Here is a 5,425-nt window from a genome sequence, read left to right on the forward strand (position 1 = left end):
CATCCCACACCAGTCGGAATGGCCATCATCAAAAAATCTACAAGCAGTAAATGCTGGAGATGGTGTTAAAAAAAGAAACATTCTTGCACTGTTGGTGAGAAAGTAAACCTATCCAGCCACTATTGAGAAAAGTATGGAGGTTACTGAAACAAACTAAAAATAGAACTAGGGTATGAGCCAGCAACCTCATTACCGGGCATATACCTGGAGAAAACCATAATTCAAAAAGACACATGCACCCCAGGGGTCACTGTAGCACCATTTACAATAGCCAGGATGTGGAAACCACCTAAATGTTCACTGACAGATTGATGGATAAGGAAGATGTGGTGCATATATAGAATGGAGTATTACTAAGCCATAAAAGAAAGAAATTTGGGTCATTTGTAGTGATGTGGATGGACCTAGAGTCTGTCATACAGAGTGAAGTCAGAGGAAAACAAATATCATATATTAATTCATATGTACAGAACCTAGAAAAATTTTATAGATGAGCCTATTTGCAGGGCAGCGATAGAGATGCAGACATAAAGAACAGACATATGGACAGAGCGGGAAGGGGAGGCCGAGACAAACTGGGAGAATAGGAACAGCACATGTACACTACCATGTGTATAACAGCTAGCTAATGGGGAGCCACGGTAGAGCACAGGGGGCCCAGTGTGGTACCCCGTGATGGCCTAGAGGGCTGAGGAGTGGGAGGGTGGTTCAGGGATATATGTATACATACAGCTGAGTCACTTCGTTGTTCAGCAGAAGTTAACAGAACATTGTAAAGCGATTATATTTAAATAAAAATAAAAATATCTATTTAAATAAAATATACAAAATTAAATAAATCATATAAATATTTGAATAAAATATTGAAACATTTTAACTCATTTTGAAGTGACCCTCAATAATTCTTGTAGGACACCCACAATGTCAGTCTACCCCTAGTTGTGAGAATTGATGTTATAAAACACCTTGATTAAATGCATGTTAATGCAAAAATAATAGCTGAAACTATTAACATATGAGTAGGAAACAGCTAAATAATCCATACTCTTCTTGAATATTGACTTTGCTGTTCTTCTAGAGATTTTTGAGATGGGATTATAAGTTTTGGCCACCAAAGTATCACTTACCCTATTCCCATTTCAAAATTGAATGTTTTCCTAAGCATCCAGCACATAAATAATTTATGCTTCAGCAATGGCCAATCAATAAAAGGAAAATGAAAACAAATTACATAAACCTCATATATGGAAAACAAGGAAAAATAAGCTACAGTTTATGACTTTGTCAATAAGAATTCAGCAAGTTATGTGCTACTTAATAAGATGTAAGTACTTCCTCATTAGGGAGTTACTCCCCAGGTTGAATGATAAGGGCAGAGACACAGTCTCTATACAACCATGGTAAATATCTTTTGGGTTAGCTCAGAATAAAAAAAACTTATGCTGCTATTATGGGAAGTCTTTTCTAATATGTTCCCATTAGACCTTCAGGCTTTGAGTTCCTTAGTATTAAAGATAGATTTTTGAGGTACTGGTTGTTATTACTGATCAGGAAGAAAAGAAAAAAAAAAAGATGTTGTGGTATGATTATAGAAAGGGGAGGAAAGAAAGCAGGATGGTGGACAGGCATGGGTGGCAAGAATTGGCTGGTTATTCAGGGTGCTGTGTGGAGAAGGCAATAACTGTTAGATGTGGAAGGGTTTAGAAGACCAGCTTTTGACTAAAGTAAGCCTAAATTGTCGTCACTCTTTACATCAAAAGGATTCACTAACTGTGGGTTTCAAGAGGCCAAGCTGGAAGGACGACACTATCACAGAAAGTAATAAATTTTCTTGACATAATAAACACTAGTAAAACTAAACAAATAACTGGATTCTGAATTGGAGAACTTTTCATCCAGAATGATGGCGACAGGTTGGAAGATTTTCATACTGGGGACACAGATATCACATCAACATTAGGGGAAACAATCAAAATGATCAAATTTTATATGAAACTCTAAGTAATGGATATAGAGAAGTCTTGTCATATTCCTACATGTCTTTTCCCATATGTAGTAATTAGATTTTTCAAGTTTTAGAGAGAAACACAGCAAGCTATTTTTCACCCCTCAAAATGTTCATTGGCTTCACATGTTTTCCTGTTTTAATCCCTTGGAAAAATCATATGTATTAAGCTATAACACATTTTACATCTTAGCATCAAAAAGAGAATGTAATTACTTAGAAGTTTCAAGCACTAACTTTAAAAAATGACCAAAAATAAAACTTACCCTCCACAACCCTTGCCTAGCGTCTTATATATAATGTTAATAGATGTTCAAAAAAGCTTGTTGAATAAACAGTCCCTTGGTTGTCTTAGCTCTTCACTGAATAATGTTTCATGGCATGGAGTGAAACCCCTGTGGCATGGCATGTTTAGTCAGAGAGCTATTTTAACACAAAATCAGGCTATGTAGGCTTGTACCTCCCCAGGTCACTCACTTTAAATGACTACCATTCTCTCTGAATCTCTGTGCTTCATATGTCTTTTTGCTCTTTGAAGAGTTTTATTTTTATCTCATACCTGTGGTCAGTTTATGTGATTTGATATTATAAAGGATGAACAGTCCTAATTTCTGCAATGCTAAACTTACAAATGAAACTATCAGGTAACTTATTTTAATGGGCTGAGGGTGGGGTCTGCTCTGTATTTAACAGGACAGCTTTTAAAATATCATTAAAAATGGAATCTGTCTTTGTTGTAGCCACTATGGAAAACAGTAATGGAGGTTCCTTAAAAAACTAGAGTTACCATATGATCTAGCAATCCTACTCCTGGGCATATATCCATAAAAAATGAAAATCTTAATTTGAAAATATACATGTACCCCAATTTTCACAGAAGCAATATATAGAATAGCCAATACATGAAAGCAACCTAAGTGTCCATGAACAGATTAATGAAAAAGAAAATGTGGTATATATAAACAGTAGAATAATACTTGGTCATAAAAAACAGTGAAATAATGCCATGGACCTAAAGATTATCACACGGAGTGAAATAAGCCAGAGAAGGACAAATATTATATGATATTACTTATATGTGCAATCTAAAAAGGAATAAAAATGCACTAATTTACAAAGAAGAAACAGACTCGGACATAGGAAACACATTTATGTTTACCAAAGAAAAGCTGGGGGGAGGGATAAAAGCACAGGATTAACAATCATACACCACCATATGAAAAATGGGTAAGCAACAAGGATTTTCTTTATAGCACACAGAACTATATTCAATATCTTATAATAACCTATACGGAAAAGAATCAGGGCCAAGACAGCAGCAAGTTACCTCTGGTAGCCCTGGACTGGGAGCCCCCATCCCCCAGCAGCAGAAGGATGGTGCTGAAGTGGATCCAGAAGAAATTAACTGGCTTGCAGAGGGACCCTCCTGCCCATTGCTCTGCAGGACCTGTGGGAGATGATTTGTTCCACTGGCAGGCCACCTTCATGGGCCTGAAGGACAGTCCCTACCAAGGAGGCATTTTCTTCCTGACCATCCATTTGCCTACAGATTATCCTTTCAAGCCCCCAAACGTTGCTTTCACAACCAAAGTTTAACACCCCAACATCAACAGCTGCAGCAGCATCTGCCTTGATACCCTGTGGTCCCAATGGTCTCTAGCACTGAGAGTGTCAAAAGTTTTCTTCTTCATCTGTTTCCTGCTTTGTGACCCAACCCTGATGACCCTCCAGTGCCAGGGACAGCCCACACCTACAAGGCTGACAGAAAGATTATAATGCACTAGCGAGAGAATGGACACATATGCTATGCAAGTAACTCAGAGGTTTTATGGGAAACACTGTCCAAGACAAGCTGAGCTGAGCTATTGGCTGAGCCACTCAGAGCGTCATCTCTTCTGCAAACAAATGCTGGTTGCCCACTTTCTCTAACCACAGCATATTGGTGCCACGCTCAGCCATCGTGGTTTTGACACAGTCTTGTTACTGATGCCAGATCAGTAGCCACTTTTGATCTGCAGCCTTCCTGACTACATTGGAATCGGTCCCTCCACCCTGGCTCACTGCTCACCTCTTAAGGGAACCTGTGAGCCCTCCTACCTGGCCTCACTCAGTCAGCATTGCTCGCAAAGGCACCTCAGCCTGGCCCCTTACCACATGCTCTTTGCCTTTAAATCTCAGTGCCAGCCTGGGGTCCAGGACAGAGCGGGCAGGCTTTCCTCACATGCTATCTGCCACAAACCACATCCTGAAGAGGCTCAACTCATCTCAGGAGTTCCTGGTAATAGTGTCACTGGGAAGTGGAGGCCTTGCCCCACAGATCCCACCAGTCTTCCTTGTCTGTACCACATGCTGGCACTCTCCTCTCACACAGAGAAGCAGTAAATAGATGTCAGGAGTGTTATTTAGTACAATTTTTTTAAAAAAATAATAAAACACCATGCAATAACTGTCCTTTTAGGAGACCAAAATTATGAAACCTGGGATGATTTGGGTTATGCTTTTCTGTCTGATGAGGTTTCTCACTACCTCAACCTCCTCCTATTCAGAGCCTACATGAAGTCCAAGTGTGAGCCATTCACTTTCCAGAGCACAGCGGGGAGGGCGCTGCTAAATGTAAATAAAAGTATAATTCATTCATAATCCTTAAAAAATCAGAAAACATGCATGTGTGTGTGTGTGTACATGTGTGTGAGTGCTAAGTCACTTCAGTCATATCTGACTCTGTGTGACCCTTTGGACTGTAGCCCACCAGGCTCTTCTGTCCGTGGGATACTCCAGGCTAGAATTCTGGAGTGGGTTTCCATGCCCTCCTCCAGGGGATATTCCCGACCCAGGGATCTAACCTGAGCCTCACATCCCTGCATTGTCAGGTAGGTTCTTTACCACTAGCTCCACCTGGGAAGCCTCCTATAATACACACACACACACACACACACACACACACACATATATGTATAACTGAATCATTCTACTGTACACCTGAAACACAATATTGTAAATCAGCTATATACATCAATTATAAAAAAAATTCTGTCTTTGTAGACAATAGCTCAGAATTTGTTGGTTGTTTATTTGTCTGTAGGAGTTTGGTTTTATACTAGGTTTTAAAATGCAGCTACATTGCAATTCCTTTGATGGAGTATCCAAAAAAAATCCCACTTCTGTCTAGTCTTCCAAAAACTCCTGGAGCAGCCTTAATTCCTATAAGATTCCCAATTTGTTGGGAATATGTGTTTATTTAATACTAACTTTTTAGTATTTATTTAGTGTGATAGTAACTAAATTTATTTGTGCTCACCTAACTAAAGTGAAGCCAGAATTTCTCAATGTATTATAGCTATGTCCCTCTCTCCCACTTTTTATACTACTCAATGAATAGTAAATAGAGGTCACTTTCAATAATTCAATAAGTCATGGATA

At 39.1% G+C, this 5,425-nt stretch overlaps 1 pseudogene; it reads left to right on the plus strand.

Annotated features, from left to right (window-relative positions):
• The first annotated feature begins 3,379 nt into the window (after positions 1-3,379).
• On the plus strand, positions 3,380-3,821 carry LOC123334877 (annotated as a pseudogene).
• Positions 3,822-5,425: the final 1,604 nt, after the last annotated feature.

Source organism: Bubalus bubalis, chromosome 8, assembly GCF_019923935.1.
Source record: "Bubalus bubalis isolate 160015118507 breed Murrah chromosome 8, NDDB_SH_1, whole genome shotgun sequence".
In the NCBI taxonomy this organism is placed as follows: domain Eukaryota; kingdom Metazoa; phylum Chordata; class Mammalia; order Artiodactyla; family Bovidae; genus Bubalus; species Bubalus bubalis.